The 22,421-nt window shown below is 40.5% G+C and overlaps 1 protein-coding gene and 1 long non-coding RNA gene across 3 annotated transcripts in view; one reads left to right on the forward strand and one right to left on the reverse strand.

Moving 5' to 3' along the window:
- The window catches only part of FARP1 (FERM, ARH/RhoGEF and pleckstrin domain protein 1), a 269,344-nt gene that overhangs the window by 178,912 nt on the left and 68,011 nt on the right, over positions 1 to 22,421 (reverse strand). The gene's annotated exons all lie outside the window — the stretch shown is intronic.
- Positions 4,139 to 20,186, forward strand: LOC149460203 (uncharacterized). The gene is made up of 2 exons (XR_016313119.1): positions 4,139 to 4,405; positions 17,599 to 20,186. It is a non-coding gene; the product is annotated as an uncharacterized LOC149460203 (long non-coding RNA).

Raw genomic sequence — 22,421 nt, forward strand, 5'->3', positions numbered from 1 at the left:
TCCGATGCTCACCAAGATATTAGTGGTTTAATTGATGTAGAAGGAAGGGGTGGAAGAAAAAGAGAGGAAAAGAAAAACACAGGGCTAATGAGGGCTTTTTCTAGATATGCTACCTAAACTGGCCACAAACTAGTAGAATTTTTTTTATGAACATTTGTACAAAAGTTCCTAAGCCCTGGGTTAACATACTGTATATGCAATTGTGAATGCTTTTTTGAAAAAGTGGCCTGTGCGTTTGTGAGGGAGTGCGATGCAATTATGAAGTAGATAGAGTCCAATGGGTAGAGAATCTATCCAATGAGGAGGGAGGAGAGAGAGAGAGAAATGGAAAATCACATCAAAAATACTTTGGTGTTCAAGCAAACTACATGTGATACGCAGGGAAGAATCGCCAAACCAAAACAGAACAATTTTAGAATGAATGTAGACAAAAACATTTCTTGACCTCATTGTCACAATTTTGTCCAAAAACGCTTAACATTTCATTCAGAATCTATTTGGATGCAGTCCCTGATGTATTAAACAGGCTTCAATATGCCTGTTATATAAAATATATGCTCTCCCAACACCACATGTAACAGTGAATCTAGTACAGTGTATAGTGAAGTCCAAAAGAATGTAAATGAAGGAGAGTCCCATTGGAGGGTGTCACAATGATCCAACAGGTTCTTCTCCACCACCTGTGAGTAATAAATGAATTTCCTAATCACCAGAAGGTGTTGACCCCCACTCTGGGTGGTAAAATAACACTAGCATAATCAAATGACATATAGATCCCCCAACTGCAGGCTCTCATAGGGTGGGTCTCTAGGCTCCCCTTCTTGTAGTAGCTCTCAAAGAAGCTCAAAATAAAAACTAATTTCCATAAATGCTCTAAATGTAGTATTAATCCATGGTCCATAAATTTGGTATTGTACGGTGCCTGTACCCTGACACCAGTCTGTACAGCCAATGTGGGGACAACATGTCTCCCTGTATTAAGCCAGCGTGCATTCCAAGCCTCTTATTAGCGAGCCTGACGTGACGTCATGTAGGACCCGGAAGTGACGGGATCACGCTTCTACGTACATTTCACCCGGTGGCGTCTAATTATGGTTTTGTTATTCAGAGTGTGTATTCACTTAATAGGGGAAACTGCCATAACTGCCTTTTTGGCAGAACTTGTAGCTTTATTTTAGTATATTAACCCTTACAAGGTTACACAGGTGCCACAATATGTTTTTTTTATCTACTATGAATCAATAACTAAGTAGATTTGTCTCACCTCAACTATATAGAAGACTCCAAATATAAAATGAATGTGAATCTGTATATACTTTTGTGCCTGGATCTGGGCATTTGTCAGTGAAAATCTTTCGGACAGTCTATGGCCACCCTATAGGTATACATGGATGTTGGTCATTTTTTACATCTCACTTAGCACATGGATGCACCATATCCATAGAGTGCATTATTGTTTGGCCCTATATTGTTTTGTTATCTACACAGCAACATCAATTGACCCATTATTTCAGAGAGATGAGTGTATACTGTTCACCCCGCTTGAATTGTAAAAGCAAATACTATGCTGCAGTGTTATAATTTGAATCGTGTAGTTCTCGGGAATGGGATTCTTCTTTTGATGGGGGTTAGAATTTTGGAAGGCTGGTTAATATTTTCACAGCATGACCCTGTTACATGCAGTTAAAGTGTTACTAAACCCACAACCGTAAAATCGGTCTGTATATGCAGTAAAGCATGCTTGTTATACTCACTGTGGAACCTAAGGGGTTATTCATCTGCATTGTGTAAAAAGGCTGTTTGATTCTCTTCTCTGCCCCTCCTCTTGTTGAAATGACCACCTGATACAGACTGAACCCGTAGCCACATGCACATGCTCAGTTTAGTGTATTGCTAGGTTTTGATTTCTTGGGAGAGTGCATGTGATCAGCATAGGACCACTCAGCACTGTCCAGACAGAGGGTCAGGGGTTCTGCATCCTCCTGGAGCAGAAAGAAAACTCCTACAAGATTTAAGTGCTCTGCTGAAGTCACAAGACTGCTGTAACTGCTGAGAAAAGGTATTTAGCAGTTTATATTTACTAAAATAATAAAATTTCCATGTTCTGTGTACTGTGGGAGACTAGATAGCGTAAATGCAGGGTCCTGTGTTTAGTAACACTTTAAGCTCCTTGGTCAGAATGTACCACACAGCCATTTCCAAGCGCAGAAAATTATTCTTTTTCCCGTGTTAATTACATTTTCATTTATGCAATCATTATGCTAATTTAAAGTTTTCATTTGCTTTGACACTGGGAATTATAGGGCTTCTACATCCTGATGCACAAATAGAAGGCTGTTCTAAAATCAAGTTAACCCCCAAATTAAAAAGTTCATTCAACATGCCATTCCAGAAAGTTTTCCACCAGGCAATAAAGTGCACATTTTAAACTGTGGTGATGCATGCAAATCATGTATAATGAATAACTTGTGCCCAGACTATGCACACTAAAACGATTTACTTATTTCTGCAGCAGAGGGACTCATATGGCAATGGGGCACAAATGGGGTGACATTACCACACTTGTAGTCCATTAATTACTTCCTCAGAGCTGAGGCTAGGACAAGAACCTGACCACAGCTGCAAGCCTGAATGCAAAAAAAAATGAATGCACATTTTTTTTATTTTATCAATGAGAGTGCAAATAAATATACAAAATATTTATATATATATATATATATATATATATATATATATATATATATATATATATATATATATATATATAAATTTTCAAATGTGGACTATACTTTTTAATGTGAAGTTATTTCTTCTTAAAGATTACAACAAAGACCCTGTAGATGCTCATTTTATTTGGGGGCTTTTTGGGATTTTTTTTTTTTTTGTAACCACTTGCCTTCCAGAGGATTTACCCCCCTTCCTGACCAGGCAATATTTTGCGATATGACGCTGCATTACTTTAACTGACAATTGCGCAGTCATGCAATGCTGCACCCAAATTAAATGTATGTCCTTTTTTCCCACAAATAGAGATTTATTTTGGTGGTATTTGATTGTCTGTGCATTTTTTATTTTTTGCGCTGTAAACAAAAAAAACTACAAATTTGAAAAAAAAAATATTTTTTACTTGTTGCTATAGAACATATCCAGTAAAAAAAATAAATCAAAATTTCATCATAAATTTAGTCCAAAATGTATTCTGCTACGTGTTTGCTAAAATAAATCCCAATACATGTAAATGAATTGGGTTACGTGAAAGCTATAGCGTCTACAAATGGCGGTGTATATATACTAGATTTTTTTTTTTATATTAGTAATGGCGGCGATCAGCGACTTATAGCGGGACTGCGGCGGCATTCTGAAACTGGGGAGGGGGGGGGGGTTCTAACTAACTGCCACTGATATCCCAATGACACTAATACTGTGATCAGTGCTAATAAAAAGCACTGACACTGCACTAATAACACTGTGCAGGAAGAGGTTAACATCTGGGGCGATCAAAGGGTTAACTGTGTGCTGTTTTGCTGTGTGTGGTTTACTAGGGAAACATACTGCTTTGTATTGCTCTGCTATACAGAGCAATATAAAGCGGCATGTTGGTGCTGACGGGAGAGATCTGTTTTGTTTACACACAGACCTCCTCCCTTTCATTGTTCCTTGACGATCGCTGGGTGCCAGCGGGGAATCTCCAGCCGGGACCCAGTGATTGACAGCTGTAGCCAACAATGGCGGCACGGGTAGGGCAGTGTGCGTGCCCCCTAACCGAAAATGCAAAATCACATGTATATATACACAATTTTGAGCAGCCCTGTAGCAGTAGCTCTGCTATAGGGCAGTAGGGAACTGGTTAATAACAAAGAATATACTTACCTGCTCTGTGCAATATAATTGCACAGAGTGACCCCAAACACACTTCTCGGGTCTACCGCCAGCGCTCTTGGCTTCTCCCCTCTGCTCAGTGCCTCCCATAGAAAGCTGCTTTCTATGAGGGCACTCCTGCAGGCCTGCTCCTTAGCCTTGCTGTCTGTGTCTACACACACACACAGCCATACCCTGCTCCCTCATCACTGGCTTTGAGTGACAGCGACAGAAGCCTATTGCTCCCGCTGCCTCAGCAAAGCCTGAGATACCAGATAGGCACAGCGCTGGATCAAATAAGTGGTAGGAAAGTCTAGGAGATATTTACAGTTCTTACAGCTACAAGTAAATCAAATGTGCACTGTGTAGGAGATATTTACCTGTGTAGAGAACTGGTGCATGAGCTCTGAAGAAACGGCATGCCCGTAAAAAGGAGTGACGTTTTCGCGGCTTGGTGATTCAAGCCTGCGAGCCCAGAAGAGGAATCGAGTGAAGATGGAAGCCCTGTCAGTGGTGACAGTGTGATGCTGGGAGGCTTTGCTTTAAGGTAAGTTTCACATAATGCCTAGAGTTTACTACTGCTTTAAGTAAAGGGGGGTGAGGAGGCATACTGATACCTAAAACATTTTCACCTTAATGCAAGGTATGCATAAAGGTAAAAAAAATGTTTAGGCTTTATAACCACTTTAAGTTGAGTATCTTTGGTTTTTCAGGCATTTTTTTTCTTTTTTTTTTGAGCATTTATGGACATGTTTCAATCCTGAACTTTTTTTGCCAATGCTAAAGATCATTACCGAGCAAAAACACCACATTTTTTGCATGTTTTTCAGGCTTCTATTGAGGTTAAAATGCACAATAAGAAGATCATGTATTTTTTTGAGCGACTGGCTTCAAGCGACACGATGCTCTGCTCTGAAAGGGCATCACTGAATATAATGGAAGTCCTAGTATGAGTGGAGAAGCGTGTTGGATGAAGCTTTAAATCATGAATCGCTCAATTTATGAATGGGGTAGAAATAATTGCTGGGTTTTTTGGCACTTTATTAAAAAAAAAAAAAAAACATACAAAACACACACAAAAAAACCCACAAGCAGACAAATCAGAAAATAGAACCTACAGAAAAAAAAAAGAACCTACTTTCAGTATTCTTCACCCTCATCCTTGGCATTAGCTGGCGGGCTGCCAAACACAATGCCTCTGTTGTGAACTTTGAAAATTTAATTTCTTCATCATGCCTAAAGATACAGAGATGAATGAGGGCTTGTTTTAAAGTGTTTTTTTCCTGTTTGCTTGTTCAGAATATGTAAAAATGTGTATAGTATCAGCACAAGTGTACTGTAAAGCCTCATGTACACTGGGCATCAAAAACACCACTTTTAAGGGAGTTTTTCTGCCTCTAAACCCCCCTCTGTTAGCTTGTGGGTTCATACACACATACACGTTTACAGGTGTTCAGAAGCAAGAGCAATTAGAGCCAGAAAGTGGGGGAACATCACTTGCACGTTCAAGTGAGGAAAGTTTGGGCCAAAAAAAAAAACGCAACACTCAATGCGCCTAAAGGCGCTTGAAAAATGCTGCATTAGGCACATTTTTAACACTGCTTTGTCTGCCAGGAGAAAGGTGTTTAGAATAGCTGAGAAAACTCCCAGTGTCCTGAGGCCTAAAGACTATCCATAACAATGCCCTGCCTCTGTGGGTTCTGGACAACTAGCCATTACAACATCTAACTAAATCACATGATAAGAAACTTGCTCAGATGTGTTTGGAAATTATTAATAGCTCACAACTGATGCAGCTCACATTCTCAAAGTAACACCTGACTAAAGATTGCCCTTATTGCACATCCCTTTTATATTCCATGCAAAGGTTTCCTGGAAATAATACAAGCAATATGTATATATTTTCCCTAGTTAGGCCTCATTCACACAGTGTTTCAATGTGTACACCTATATACAGTTGTCTGTGCCTGCCCAGGACTCACAGGTGAATACATGTGCTGGCTGTTCTATTTAAGACAGGTGGTCGCACTGATACAGCCACTGGTCCCAGTTTGACATCCATGCAGGTATATGTCCCCGAAAGTACACTGTCTGCATTCCGGGACACACATCTGCACCTGCATAGATGTCAAACTAGGATCAGTGACTGTGTCCATGAAGCCGCTGTGTCCCAAATCATAGTATCATATTTGGTAAGACTCCAGTCCATTCGACATGATTAAGACTGCCTGCACATAAACGGAACACCTGTGCGTCTCATACAGGCAGACGGCCCTTGCACCGGTGTACACATTGATTCTACATACAGGAACAAGGCCTAAGATTAGGTTCATATTTGCTGCGGGAACATGCTCAAAACTCTGTGCTTTCTTCTAACACACAAAAACATGCAGCCATTCTGCAGAAGTGTGTTAGTGCCATTAATGCTTAATTACACACCCAAGCATCTAGCTACCGTGTGTCAAAGTGCATGGTAACAAACTACCATGCGATTTGATGCAATTTTTCAAAATGGTAATGCACCTCTTCAGGCATATTTCGCATGTAGGGAAGCCCACTGAAATTGAAATGCAAAACCGGAAACACTGCACAATTCACCCAGTGCCTGCATTTAATTGAAATTTTCACAATTTTTAATTGTACAGCACCACATAACTAGGTTTTATACAAACAGTTATGTAACCTATATTTTGGTCACAACTGAAAGGTGCAACAAGATTAAAGTTCAAGATCTTACACTTCCTTTCCAAATCAATAAGCCCCTGAACACTTGTAACACAGTAGAAAGTGAACTGTTGGAGAATAGATTTCAGTTCATTAATGTTACATTGGAGCGAAAAATGTGTTTTTTGATCATGTTCAGACTAACTCATGCCACTGCTGTAATGTCTGAAGTCAAAGAAAAAGTAGCATGTGAATGACTCAAAACCATGAATGAAAGTGTTCACTGAATGCCAAGACATGAAGTTCCTGCTCTCAGTACTACAATCTTCCCAGAAATAATAAATGAAGCCTCACAGTTCCACCGGTAGAATGACATCATGGAGAGAGGTTTTCCCATGAGGTCACAGCTGCTATTTGAAAATAAGATCCAGCAGCATCAGCTGAATATTAATTCTCTGTTTACAGAACTATTTGTTTAACCACTTGCCTACCGTGCACTTATACCCCCTTCCTTACCAGGCCAATTTTCAGCTTTCAGCGCTGCCGCACTTTGATTGACAATTGCGCGGTCATGCAACATTGTACCCATATGAAATTTTGATCATTTTTTTCTCACAAATAGAGCTTTCTTTTGGTGGTATTTAATCGCCACTGGGCGCTTTACTTTTTGCGCTATAAATTGAAAAATTTTATAAAAGAAACAAATAAACTTTTTTTTTTTTTTCAAATTTTTTGCACTTTTTTTAAACAGGTATTTTTTCTCCTTCACTGATTTGCGTTGATGAGGCGATACTGATAGGCAGCACTAAAGGGCACTGATAGGCAGTACTAATGAGGTGGCACGGATAGGCGGCACTGATAGATAGCACTAATTAGGGGTCACGGATAGGCGGCACTGATATGCAGCACTGATAGGCGGCACTGATAGGTGACACTGATGATGGGTACTGATAGACGGCACTGACTGGCATCACTTCTGGGCACTGACTGGCGGCACTGACTGGCACAACCCCTGGGCACTGACTGGTGGCACTGACTGGCAGCACTGGTGGTTGGCACTGGTGGGTGGCACTGGTGGACAGCACTGGTGGGTGGGCACAGGTGGGTGGCACTGGTGGGCACAGGTGGGTGGCACTGGTGGGCACAGGTGGGTGGGCACAGGTGGGTGGCACTGCTGGGCACATGTAGGTGGCACTTCTGGGCACAGGTAGGTGGCACTGCAGAGTGGCACAGGTGGGGGCACTGCTGGGCACAGGTGGGGGCACTGCTGGGAATGGGTGGGCGGGGCTAGTGGGCGCACTGCTAATCGGAACTTGCGGGGGTCACTGCTGGGCACCGATCATCAGGGCACTGATCATCAGTGCCCTGATGATCGGTGCCGATCCCCGCTGTGACAACTGCCGGTTCTCGGCAGTACTTTCCTCACGATCTGACAGCGTGAGGAAAGTGCAGCCGAGAACCGGCACTTGCATTTTCCTGTGATCAGCGTGTCATTGGACACCGCTGATCACGTGGTAAAAGGCCGGTGGGATCGGCCTTTCACCACATCTCGTGATCAGCTGTGTCCGTAGGACACAGCGATCACGGAGATCGCCGGGTGCGCGCCCCCTGGGGCGCGCAGGAGAGCGCGTTCTGGGAGGACGTCATATGACGTCCACTCAGAACTGGCCGGCCGCGGTGAAGCCGTCTTTCGGCTATGCGCGGTCGGCAAGTGGTTAAGCTGGTTCTAACTCAACATGCCTGAACAATGCCTCCTATACATTTTCATTTGATGTTCCCACTCCTCAAGACAACCACAATCAAACTCACACTCAAATGCCATCTTTTCATAAAGACATGTAACCTTTATTCATATCTCCAAGCCAACGTGAACTGCTACTGCCTCCAGAAACATTGTCAAATAGCCCTTATGGTCGCCATCCATTTTCCTTGTAAGCTTACTAGGGCAGGGTTTCTAACCCCACAGGTACTTGTACTCGCTATGTAATGTGATTCAGATAATACTAGTGCTACATGGATCAACAAAAAAATGGAACAATGTAACATGGACATTTTCTCAATATCCACATTTTGTACAGGGCTTATCATATATCCAAGTTCAACTCAACAAATACATTTTATTTCAATTCAAAATTGAGTCACACACGGAGAACAGCAAAAGAATTATTTTCTTTTTTTTCTGGTACAATCATTTTTATTGAGTCAAAAGAATTCTTATTTCAAAGAGGAGTGGTCAGCAATGGCAGTCCGCAAGTTTATTCAACACAGGGTACCTTTTAAATTAGCTGCCATTTTCTGTACTCTTTCTACAGCATTCTATTAGTGAACTAGTGTGCAAGTGTATGTAACTGAATATTCAAGATGAACCAGTGCTAAAGTCTGCATGTATGTGACCAAAGTACAGCTATTTTAAAATTAGGGGTATATTTATTTAAAGAGGGCAAATAGGTAGATTCCTGAATTATTGTGTTAGATAATCATTTGCTACAATGTGAAGCTCCAGCAAACAGAGAAGGTGAATGCCACCAATTTTAGACTGAAGTTCTTGGTTTTGCAGCATATGTAGATTTTGATGACTGGATGAGTAAAAAAATCTAGCGATGCACCGATATATCGGCTGACGAAAATTATTAGCCGAAAGTAGGTTTATCAGAGATTTGCCAATAGGGAAAATGGCCAAAAAGATTAGCTTACCTCAGTCTTATTACAGCCAGTGCCATGCCGTAATACGCAGCCTCTGTGGACACTACTCTGTCTCTGCTGCCATTACTCTATAGCCCGACTATTTATGTGTGACTCCATCATGACCTCCACCCACAGGACCCTTCCCCAATCACTTAAAAGGACTGCCAAAGTGAGTGCTGGAGGTAGAGATAATTTGAGTACATATAAGTTAATTTTGTATAAAGTTAGTCACCCCCCCCCCTTTTTTTTATTTTTTTTTTTATTTTATTTTATAGCTGGGGTTTAGTTTAAAATTGATTAGTCCTTTTTTTTTCCCCTCAGATTTTACTACTACTCTAGCTGTTAATGTTATCATATAAGTTAATCAATTAAAAAGTCAAAGATAATATAATTTATATATATTTATATATATATAGTTCATCCTGAACTTTCAATTTTGGTCCAGAATTTTAATTTCAGTGCACCACTAATAAAAACTGGTTGGATGGACTAATGAATGTGAGCAGTAATTGTGCTTTATAAATGTAGTGAATCTTTAGACAGGAATTCAGTGGCAAAAAAAAAAAAAAAAAACATAAAATGATCAGCAAATTGATTGTCTGCCACTTTATAAATGTGCCCTGAAATATCCCTCTAAACTTAAAGGCTATAGATTTCAACTGTATCGTGTTACTAAATACTGTATGATGATATACAGTCAGGTCCATAAATATTGGGACATCGACACAATTCTAACATTTTTGGCTCTATACACCACCACAATGGAGTTGAAGTGAAATGATGTGCTTTAACTGCAGACTGTCAGCTTTAATTTGAGGGTATTTACATTCAAATCAGGTGAATGGTGTAGGAATTACAACAGTTTGCATATGTGCCTCCCACTTGTTAAGGGACCAAAAGTAATGGGACGGAATAATTATAAATCAAACTTTCACTTTTTAATACTTGATTGCAAATCCTTTGCAGTCAATTACAGCCTGAAGTTTGGAACGCATAGACATCACCAGACGCTGGGTTTCATCCCTGGTGATGCTCTGCCAGGCCTCTACTGCAACTGTCTTCAGTTCCTGCTTGTTCTTGGGGCATTTTCCCTTCAGTTTTGTCTTCAGCAAGTGAAATGCATGCTCAATCGGATTCAGGTCAGGTGATTGACTTGGCCATTGCATAACATTCCACTTCTTTCCCTTAAAAAACTCTTTGGTTGCTTTTGCAGAATGCTTTGGGTCATTGTCCATCTGTACTGTGAAGCGGCGTCCAATGAGTTGTGAAGCATTTGGCTGAATATGAGCAGATAATATTGCCCGAAACACTTCAGAATTCATCCTGCTGCTTTTGTCAGCAGTCACATCATCAATAAATACAAGAGAACCAGTTCCATTGGCAGCCATACATGCCCACGCCATGACACTACCACCACCATGCTTCACTGATGAGGTGGTATGCTTAGGATCATGAGCAGTTCCTTTCCTTCTCCATACTCTTCTCTTCCCATCACTCTGGTACAAGTTGATCTTGGTCTCATCTGTCCATAGGATGTTGTTCCAGAACTGTGAAGGCTTTTTTAGATGTCGTTTGGCAAACTCTAATCTGGCCTTCCTGTTTTTGAGGCTCACCAATGGTTTACATCTTGTGGTGAACCCTCTGTATTCACTCTGGTGAAGTCTTCTCTTGGTTGTTGACTTTGACACACATACACCTACCTCCTGGAGAGTGTTCTTGAGCTGGCCAACTGTTGTGAAGGGTGTTTTCTTCACCAGGGAAAGAATTCTTCGGTCATCCACCACAATTGTTTTCGTGGTCTTCCGGGTCTTTTGGTGTTGCTTAGCTCACTGGTACGTTCCTTCTTTTTAAGAATGTTCCAAACAGTTGTTTTGGCCACGCCTAATGTTTTTGCTATCTCTCTGATGGGTTTGTTTTTTCAGCCTAATGATGGCTTGCTTCACTGATAGTGACAGCTCTTTGGATCTCATTTTGAGAGTTGACAGCAACAGATTCCAAATGCAAATAGCACACTTGAAATGAACTCTGGACCTTTTATCTGTTCATTGTAATTGGAATAATGAGAGAATCACACACACTGGCCATGGAACAGCTGAGAAGCCAATTGTCCTATTACTTTTGGTCCCTTAACAAGTGGGAGGCACATATGTAAACTGTTGTAATTCCTACACCATTCACCTGATTTGGATGTAAATACCCTCAAATTAAAGCTGGCAGTGTGCAGTTAAAGCACATCTTGTTCGTTTCATTTAAAATCCATTGTGGTGGTGTATAGAGCCAAAAATGTTAGAATTGTATCTATGTCCCAATATTTATGGACCTGACTGTAGACAATTTAGCAGGGACTGGCCAAGATTCAATCCATATATGGCCAGGATGATTGTACCAAAGTCGATCCATTGTCGACTTGGGTACAACGACCAGCATGTCAGATTACAGCCAACAGTTCTAGTCACTAGCAATACTCAGTGTTCTCCTAGCAGTTATCTCCGCCACCCCCCCCCCAACCAGGAGAACACAAAAGCTCTGTAGGAGGGATTCCCCCATCAACACTGACTGTGTTGATGGGGGAATTGAGCGATTTTCATTCCTGCAACCCATAGTTTGCAGAAAGAAAATCACATCTAGGGCCTGCCTCAGACAGTTTTCAAAATGGAAGATTTCCTTGACCCCCTGCTTGGGTACAAAGAAACAACAAACTGTTCTAAACAAAGGGGAGATTAATGCCCAATTTACTTTTGAGCTGCTTTTAGATGGGTTTTTTTTAGCATTTGTAAGATACATTTTCACATGCACTTCAGGCTTGAACATTTTAACCAATGGAATGCTAGTTGCTAGGCAAGAAAATGCAAAAAAAAAAAAAAAATTACATGGAATTTTGCAAGTGGTTAGGAAACACAGATGGGTGACTCACCCCAAAGGAACATAGACCACAATTAAAATTTGTCTAGGGTTCTAATGATCTTCTATTTTAGACACTTTAACCCTTTCACTGCTAATGACATGTACCACACTTCACAGCATTGAAAGGTTTAAATCAAGCTCACAGCAATAACTGATATGAGCTTGTTTAATATTTATTGTGCAGACTCTGGGCTGTAAAGTAGAAGCAGTCATGTTGGATATAAAGCCACCGATCACTTTTACAGGTGGTGGCAGTATGGGAGAAACCCCTCTGCAATAATGGTGTTTTACTCACACTGGTGTCTGTGCAGTGTACAATGGACTGCAGGAACATACAACAGCATCTTCCTTAATTTGGATGAAAACAGGTGTCCAGCACATGGTGTGGTGTGTTACATTATCCACCTAAAAATGAGAAGGATTGTAAAAGGGGAGCTTGGACTAGTGACTTAAATGCAGTGTGGCCTGGACTGCAAACACGTGACCACACAGCATCTGGTTCATTGTCAAGTACGGTTTTCATTTAGGCAATGACTGCTTCGTGCTATTAGCTTAGATAGGTAAAATGTCTGCAAAATGACAATTACTATAGCAGTGATTACCTTCCTCCATTTTAAAGCAGAAAACCTCAGATAAATGTTAAAATCAAAGTAGAATATTTGTACAGCCGGCAGGAAATGTATAAAAAATAGATTGCTGCATACTGGCTTTTTTCTGTAAGCTTTACTTATTGCATTTCTCAGTCTGTAGGTTGGGTCCTAAAACCAATAAATCTGTAAGTTTGAGATTTTAGGTCAGTGCTTATTCAGCAAAGATGATTGTTCCAGTTGTCTAAGGCCTCATTCACACTGGCATTGTCTAACCTGTCTTTAGAGGACATTTCTTAATGCCTGTAATGATTTTTAATGCCATTCACATTGTGCATTTACCTGCATTTAAGTGCCATTAGTTTAGCAGTGCTTAGTGAAAATAGAATTCTGTGCATCCAGGATCCAATAAGACACTCAATGCATGTAAATACTTATGCCTTTCTAAATGCAGGAGAAGTGACCTGAGAAGTATAAACAACTTTTATGTCTCCCAGAATAATCTTTCCTACGTTTTCAGATGTTCCTATTTCAAAGGTAGTTTTGTCACATTTACATACACCATATTGCCAAACGTATTGGGCCACCCCTCCAAATCATTGGATTCAGGTGTTCCAATCATCTCCATGGCCAAATAAAATCAAGCACCTAGGCATGTAGACTGCTTCTACAAACATTTGTGAAAGAATGGGTTGCTCTCAGGAGCTCCATGAATTCAAGCGTGGTACTATGATAGGTAGCCACCAGTACAACAAGTACATCTGTGAAATTTCCTTGCTACTAAATATTCCACGATCAACTGTTACTGGTATTATAACAAAGAAGAAGCAACTGGGAAGAACAGTAACTATGCCACAAAGTGGTAGTGAGCAGAAGTCAATAGCTAAAGACCTCCAAACTCCATGTGTGCCAAGTGTAAAGTTTGGTGGAGTGGGGGTTATGTTTCAGGGGTTGGGCTTGGCCCCCTTTGCTCCAGTGAAGGGAACTCTTAAGGCATCAGCATACCAAGACATTTTGGACAATTTCATACTCCCAACTTTGCGGGAACAGTTTGGGGATGGCCCCTTCCTGTTCCAACATGACTGCGCACCAGTGCACAAAGCAAGGTCCATAAAGACATGGATGAGCGGGTTTGGGGTGGAGGAACTTGACTGGCCTGCACAGAGTCCTGACCTCAACCCCATAGAGCACCTTTGGGATGAATTAGAGTGGAGACTGTGAGCCAGGCCTTCTCATTCGACAGCACTGCCTGACCTCACAAATGCGCTTCTGGAAGAATGGTCAAACATTCCCATAGACATACTCCTAAACCTTGTGGACAGCCTTCCCAAAAGAGATGAAGCTGTTATAAGCTGCAAAGGGTGTGCCAACTTAATTAATGAACCCTACGGACTAAGACCAGGGATGCCATTAAAGTTCATGTGCGTGTAAAGGCAGGCGTCCCAATACTTTTGGCAATATAGCGTATGTTTTGAGTGTCTAATCAGATCCTGGACCCAATTTATTTTCTCTTGAGCACAGCTAACTAAATATAGGTAAAATGCACAATGTGAATGACACCATTGAAATATCATTACATGCATTTATATGGGTACAGAAATGTCTTCTAAAGCCTCTGCACACAGGGCTGTTTAGCTGCAATTGTGGGATGCATTGCTCTTAGATGAGCCCCCATGTGCAAGGGGCCTAAACACTTATAAATGCAGGTTTGACAGTGCTGGTGTGAATAAGACCTTAATGAGATATATATCTATATATCTATAAATCTATAAATCTATAAAAAAGTTCACATCTGAAATGAAAGTTACATACAAAATGTACTGACATGTAAACACTAAAATAAGTTATACATGGTATTTGTCAAAGAAATCATATGGAGCAGTTGACTAAACAGAAAGATTTACATATTTCAACTTTAACTGTTGATGTGTAAAGGTAATACAAAACTTGTTCTGGATGCATCCATTTTCAATAATCATCTGCCATGTGCAGGGAGTGAGAAATGTCAAGAGCACAAACATTTAAAATGATTTTTCTGATACAGAAATATTTAAAGGGGATCAGGTGTAAAGGCTAGAGCTCAGTGTAAATATGCTCTTTCATAGCCATCTCCTTTCAGAGGAAACTACACAGGAGGAGACCATTGCACCATTCAGTGCAATTTAGCAAAGTGGCAAAACAGAACAATAAATTATGTTCTCGGGTAGAACAGTTCAGATATATTTCTTGTTCAATTGTGTTTATTGAAAATTTTACAATACAAAGACAGCAGGGTAACCCCCACAAAATATATGCTTGCATATCAAGGTATGCAGAGGAGCGCTAGATGTCATTTCGCAGATATTTTTATTTTAATTGTGTATTCAGCTGTTTGGCTGCACTTCCTCTTTACTGGAGTAACAGAATAGGATGCAGACAAACCAACCATGAGCTGAGGCCAAGTGGAAAACAGGATTGTAATGAAAACTGCTCTTCTAGTCTGGAATTTGTCCCTGGCAGAGAAAGAAGGAACCTTAAAGGTCACTTTCTGTAAATGAGTAAACTAGAAATGAAGAAGAAATGCATACAAACATGAAGGCAATATTTTACAAGGATAAAACCAAATGTGTAGAGATCAGCATATAATATACAAATAATCATTAGGCTAAGGATCACATTTCATCTACATTTCAGTCTGGCTTATGTCAATCCTCTAATAAGAAAAAAATAAACAAATAAAAACAACAAAAACAAACAACCCCCCATTCCAAAAAATGGCCTTTAATGATCTGAAAGAGCAAAACCTGCAGATTTCATCATTTAAAAAACAGTTGCAGTGCGCACAGGCATTGCAGAGGGCTGCAAGATTATGTGTTAAAGAGGCACTGTCATCTCACTCAAATGGCAAGGAGACACCTCCAACCCCTTAATCTCACCTTGCTTGCGCTTCCTCCCACTCCTTCCCACATCACAGCTGGCATGGAAAGCAATGAACAGTGTGAGCATCACATCACTTGTTTGATCCAAATAACAGCATTCTGACCTTGAGATTGACTGCTAGGCTCAAGAACTGTCACAAGGAGGCAGGTCACATGCTCACGCATACCCAGGGAGTGTTTTTTAAAGTGATTTCTCAATAAAATAAAGCATGGTGGGTGAGTTTGCTCTAGATATTACAAAAAAAAATTAAATAGTGTTTTCAGTTTTTGGTGCACAGTTGCAGTTTAGTTCCACTTTAAAATGGTATTAAACCCAAAACCAAAAATGTAATATATTCCGGCTTACCAATCCTTAGATGTGGCAGCTGCATTATTTTTTTTTTTTTTAGGCTTTTTCCCTCGGTTTTCACCTGGTAATCTGGTTTGTAACACACCAACTGTATTTTTTTATCAGGTAATTTTTTATTAACCAGAGTTTTACGAAGAAGAGTAAAAAATACAAAAATTACAGTTTATCTAGACAGGTATGCTGGACAGGTACATAGCACCGTTTCTACCATATCATGCAATACATATGAGACACTCAGCAGTCAGAGAAAGGGAGAGCTTAACCACAGACAATATCTAATAGGGCTATATCAGAAGTACTAAGGTTACCTTACTAACTTCACTCTCTACCCCTATTTTATGTTGACTCAGCACATAACATTAGTTCTACCTTTACTGGCAACTAACCACCTTGTTTGTTCTGAGAACCAGAGATGCGGGGAGGGGTTATTGCAATCCAGCCACCAGGACCATATTTTATTAGATTTTTTCAGGCATCCCGAGTTTATAAGTAAGTTCCTCTCTACATAGTCTGTCTGTCTGTGTTTTAGGGGGTTAAGGTTATGGGTTAACTTTTAGTAATTTATTTATGATTATTTTAATACTTGTGTACTTTACATTTATTATCACCCTTAGGGCTTGTTCACACTTGATTTTATTTCTAACTCTTGCCAAATGCCCCTATAGCGTTTGACAGGCGTTTGTGAAGCATTTTTAACGCTCCTCAAACACTCCCAAAACGCCCTATGCGTGGTTTTGAGGAGGTTGATAGGCTTTTGCCAAGCGTTAAAACTGTGCCACAAACGCCTATAATGAAGATAAATGGTACTAACGCTCCGCAAACGCCTGCCAGACGTTTGCGGAGCTGCACCATAGACTTGAATGGGAGGCTTCAACACCTCCTGACTGGACACAAGGCGTCATTTCTGCCATGACGCTAACGCTTCAGTGTGAACAGCACTGTGTGCTGCCATGTGCAGAATTTTCATAGGCTTTTGAGAAGCGTTAAGAATGCTTCCCAAACACCTGTCTGACGCCTGCTGACAAAGCTAGTGTGAACGTAACCTTACCCTAACAAAAAATAAACAAATAAATAGAAAAAAAAAAAGAATAAAATACTATAAATAAATAATAATAAATAAAATGCTAACCCCAACCCAAACCCTAACCCTAACTCTAACCCCTTACCCTAACAGAAAACAAAATAATATTGAATAATAAACTAAAAGCTGATGAAAAAAACTAAAAAAAAACCCCCAGAAAAACCTAGCAACAAATGATGCAATAGATGATATTTTTCTCTATAGGCTAATAAACTGGCAAAGCTCAAATGGCTAAAAACGCTGGGAAAAAAATCACAGTAAAATATGCGTGAAAATCACGCTGAAAAACACTACGCTCAGATGTGAACAGAGCTTCAATGCTAGCACTCAACAAATGGAGCAATTTGCTGTTAGAACAGGACAAATCCTTTGGGAGCCCTCCTATAATATAAAGGTCACTATGCTGGTTGCAGAAATTCTGCCAGCTATTCTATACTTGAGAAGCAGACAAATATCTGGAGGATTCCCTCCCCATATTCCATTCCAGAACTCTTACAAGGCCTTTCTGCAATCTCAGTAACAGTAATATTTTATTTGCCTTTTGTATTTTAGACTTGAATGTGATCTCCTGCCTGTTCGCCAACCCAGAAACGGAGTGATCTAATGTGCATACTCCAAGCTGTGACTAAGCAGTGTCTTCAATTCAAGTGATCTGCGTGTATGTACTTTAAAGGCAGCAGCAGGCACACTAGGAAAAGATCTGACAGACTATATTCTTGTCTAGACAGTGCTACAAACATTCATGCTTAAACCCTACGATGTTTAATATATGTACAGCAATGACTAAAACTGCTGTTATTTCTCATTAAATATATAAACCCAAATGGTTAAATATTGTATAAGCATAGGTTGTCATTTAATGTAATGTTTAATCAGGCTGTCTGTGCTCTGACTTGTGCATTGGACCAGCTATTATGTGCACTCTGCGATGCACTTGGAGATCCATACAGGTCTGTGCAGCCAGACCTCTCACTGAACAGACTGCCTGCATAGAGCTGCATGGAACACGTCTTCAGAACACAACCAGTAGCACAGCTGTATGAATCTGCAATATATTCATTTATTTATTACAGGTATTGACATTTATGCAGTGCTTTACATATATATATATTGTACATTAACATCAATGCCTGCCCTCAAGGAGCTTACAATCTAAGGCCCCTAGATTGTTTATATCGCTTTAAAGTGTTACTAAACCCAGAACCCTGCATTCACTATATCTGATCTCCCACAGTACATGGAAATGCAATTATTTTGGTAAAAACAAAAAGGCTAAAAATCTTTTAACATCAGAAGTTAGAGCAGTCTTTTGACTTCTATCAGTGTCCAGCCAAGCACTGGTTAAAGCTTGGAGTTTTCATTCTCCCCTGATTGTCCTATGAGGCTGCATAACCCCTGACCCTCTGAACAGCGCTCATTAACCCTGTACTGATCATATGCACTCTCCCAAGAAAAAAGAAAACTCTCTAGCCATACACCAAACTGAGCATGTGCAGCTTGCCCCAAGGCTCTGTTCTATCAGCTGATGGATTGGGGATAGTAAAAGAAGGGAAGGATCAGAGAAGATAGGATCAAAACATCCTTTTTACACATGGATGATTAACCCCTTAGGTTCCACAGTGAGTATAACAAGCATGTTTTACTGCATATACAGACTGATTTTACTGTTGTGAATTTAGTAACACTAAGTGGAATGCCAGCCAAAATACATTTTTGGTTTAAGATAAATAAGAGAAGGGTTAGAACCTCTGATTTTTTTTTTTCTTTCCATGTTCCTCTTAGAAAAGGTTTTTCTTCAGTTGCCTGCCCCAGAGACACAGGAGTTCCTTAAAAAAAAAAACAAAAAACCCCACCATGTTCACTGACTTCAAGCAAAAGAAAAAACTAAATTAACTACTTCCTATATATGGGATGTAACCAAACATCCTTGGATGGGAAGGACAATATCTCAGTCATCACTGAAGCTGTAGCAATGACCAAGAAATTTTTTCAACCAGCAATTCTGAAGCTGGTAAAAGTAATCCAAGCAACTAAAGAGCCTCTGAATTACTTTTATTGGTGGTGGAAGGGGCCCCCCTCCCTCCCTCTGCCATTACCAGGCTCTCCCGAGGAGCCTAGTAAGGATGCAACCAGAGGCATTTAGTTATACTTATATAGCCAAAAGACAGCTACAGAACAGTCGGCTAGTTCTAGGAGGGCGTCCATGGACAACTTCCCAGAACCACGTCCCGTGTGCCTCCTGGGACACGATATGTGATTTGCGGTGTTCTTCAGACACAGCTGATCTTGGATCCAGATAAAGGGCTAATCAGGGCTGCCTTTTACCATGTGATCTGCTGTGTCTGATCACAGTGTAAATAGGAAATGTTGGTTATCAGCTGTCCTCTCCTCATACTGACAGCGCGTGAGGAGAGGATAGCCGATAAGTGGCATTTCTTAGAGGGAACATCTACACTGATCATTAGTGCCCTGATTAGTGTAGCACCATTAGTGCCCATCAGTGCAGCTAATAGTGCCCATCAGTGTCGCATATTGGCACTGATGCAGAGCTCAGTAAGGAAGCTCTGAGAGTTGATTGGAGGGAAGAGACACACCCACTCCACACTGCTGACAGGAACAGAGCTGAGGCTGTCATTCTGCTGAAGGTACGTGCCTGTCACCATATTTCTCATGGTGTCAGCAAAACTTGTAGAAGTGACTCACATAGTGCACTTAGAGAAACAAAGCAGCACACAGAAATTACACTTAGTGCTCTTAATTGAGAAACAAACAAGCATATCCCTCCATTGTATGTATTTATTTCATGCCTGAGGTTTACAACCACTTTAAAACACCCCTGTCCCACCGTGTTCGCACACAAAGATGAATGCACGTGTGGTCCAGCATGCACTATAAATGGCGATCACACCATACATGTGAGGTATTGCCGCAAATGCCAGAGCGAGTGCAGTAATTCTAGCACCAGACCTCCTGTATAACTCTAAAATGGAAACCTGTAAAGGCTTTGGAAGCATATCCTATGGAGATTTTTTAGTACCATAGCTTGGTGCCGTTTCCCAGGTATACGCAATTTTAGAGCGTGACATGTTTGGTGTCAATGTTACACGAAGTAACATCTTTTATTAAAAAATTGGGTATTATATTGTGTTGTTGTGCATTAAAATTCATTAAAAAGTGTATTTTTTTCCCCAAAAAAATTGCGCTTGAAAAACTGTTGCATAAATACTATGTGACTTAAAAAAAATGATGATTTTTTTACATGTAGGAGAGGAACGTTAGAATTGGCCTGGATATTGGATAAAGAATTTTTATGGTTGAAAATTGTAAATCAATTTACTTCCACATTAAATTCCAGTTATAGCCTACTCCTAATAATCTGAATGATCTTGAAGTTTGAAAACTTACTTTTTGAAGAATCTCACACCATTGGCTCCTGCTGCTGTCAATCACAACCAGTGAGGAGGGAGTGGGGGTGGGGTTAAGCCGTGCTCCGTATGTCAATGGACACACAGACCCAGTTCAGAAGCGAGCACGCATATTTGCCCCCTTAGAAAAAGGCTTGCTATGGGGCCACCCAGCATCGTAGAGGAGCCAGAAATGCCGGTGGGGGACCCGGGAAGAGAAGGATCAGGGCTGCTCCGTGCAAAACTATTGCACAAAGCAGGTAAGTATAACATGTTATTTTACAAAAAAAATACCTAGAATCACTTTATTTACTCAGTTTATTTCCTGGTGATTGTCAATGAAGAGACAGAAAAAATTATTTGACAGTGATTGCAACCCTTCTCCAATTAACCCAAAAACACAAGTTTTTTTGCTGGATTTCAACTTTAAAGAGATTAAGCCCTTCACATGTGGATATTTAAGTATGATAGAACAGGAAGAGAACTGAACATTGCTTAGTAAGAAAACAGCACTTCTACTGTGTGGGAATGTATTTTTTCTTCTATAAATAACTATAACTGCAGGACGCATGGACACTACAGCAATTTGCTTGTTCTAGTCAGAATGTGACTGGAATAGCATGATGGCTTAGACAGAAGAGATGATCCTGTTTGTACTGGACTTCCTCTACAGGATATTCTGTTTAGCTTGCCAGAGTCTCCCAATTCATTAGCTCGGAAGAATAGAATTTGTACAGGAGAATCAAGATCATTGACACTGGTTAAGCTAAACACAGCCCAAATGAAAGTGTATTCGTCCACTGAATGAAATGGTAGAGCCAGTTGGCATGTGGACCTTCCTGAACAAAATATGGCAGTAAAACTTGTGCTAATTAATTGCTTCCTGTCACCAACTCACACACATGCTAAGATGTGGTTTTTATACAGTTAAAGTTCAATGCGACTACTTCAAATTCTCATATACTCTTGTAAGTCTTAATTCAAAAACAAAATTGTGTAACTATTGAAAAAAAATAATTGTAGGATCAAAGTAGAACACTGAAAAAAAGTGTTGTGTGGTTTTTTTTTCTATTCCTTAAAAGTTTATTAAAGTAACACAAAGTAGTTGACAGGCATTCAGAATGTACATTTAGTTGTATCATACAAAAACTGAATATAAAAGGCACATTGAACTGAGAATTGTAAATATGCCAGATGCATGCAACTGAGATTCAGTCAGGAATTATGAAAAAGAAAAAAAAAATATTCCATATTGACGTTTTAAGATAGACAAATGAGTCATTGGAAAGTCAAACGTATGGTGAGTAATCTCACAAATCCCTGCCTTCCATAGCCGTTGGACAAGCTCAGCAAGATGGGTAGTGGATAGGTAAGGGCGAGTAAACTAGTGCCCTACAGTGTGTTATAGTCGTAGTTTAGTATAGTAAATGCCCGGATGGAGGCGAACGCCACAACATTGTTGGTGTGTGAAGTATTGGGCGTCATATGATGAGATTATTTGTTGTGAGTGAGAGAGCAGTGTATGCAGGAGTAACTGATGAATGACTATTAGGATAACAAGGGAGAACAAAGCATAGTACATAGTGGGGGAGAGTGTGATGGGACGGGAAGAGAGAAAAAGGGAGGAGAGAGAGAAAAAGGGAGGAGAGAGAGAAAAAGGGAGGAGAGAGAGAGGGAGGAAGAGAGAAGATAAAAAGAAGACGGGGAAAGAAAGGGAAAAAAAAGGGGGGGGATGTGGACTGTTCTGGCGGGGAAGGGGACAATGGGGAGTTTATAGGGGAAGGTGGGAAGGGGGCGGGGTCATCTCTCTCCGCCGGGGGGGGGGGGGGGGGGGTGTTCCAAGAAAAGACCATGAACAAGGAAGTCAGGGGAGCGCATTAAACGCTCGGTAGTGAGTGTGTGATGGTGAAGCAGAGTGTGACAAACCCTAGGGAGCGGTCAAAGGATTCACTCTCATTGTTGGCCAGAGAG

The sequence above is a fragment of the Staurois parvus genome, unplaced genomic scaffold (assembly GCF_062004578.1).
Source record: "Staurois parvus isolate SC_StPar_1 unplaced genomic scaffold, SC_StPar_1.0 ptg000233l, whole genome shotgun sequence".
NCBI classification, from domain to species: Eukaryota; Metazoa; Chordata; class Amphibia; order Anura; family Ranidae; genus Staurois; species Staurois parvus.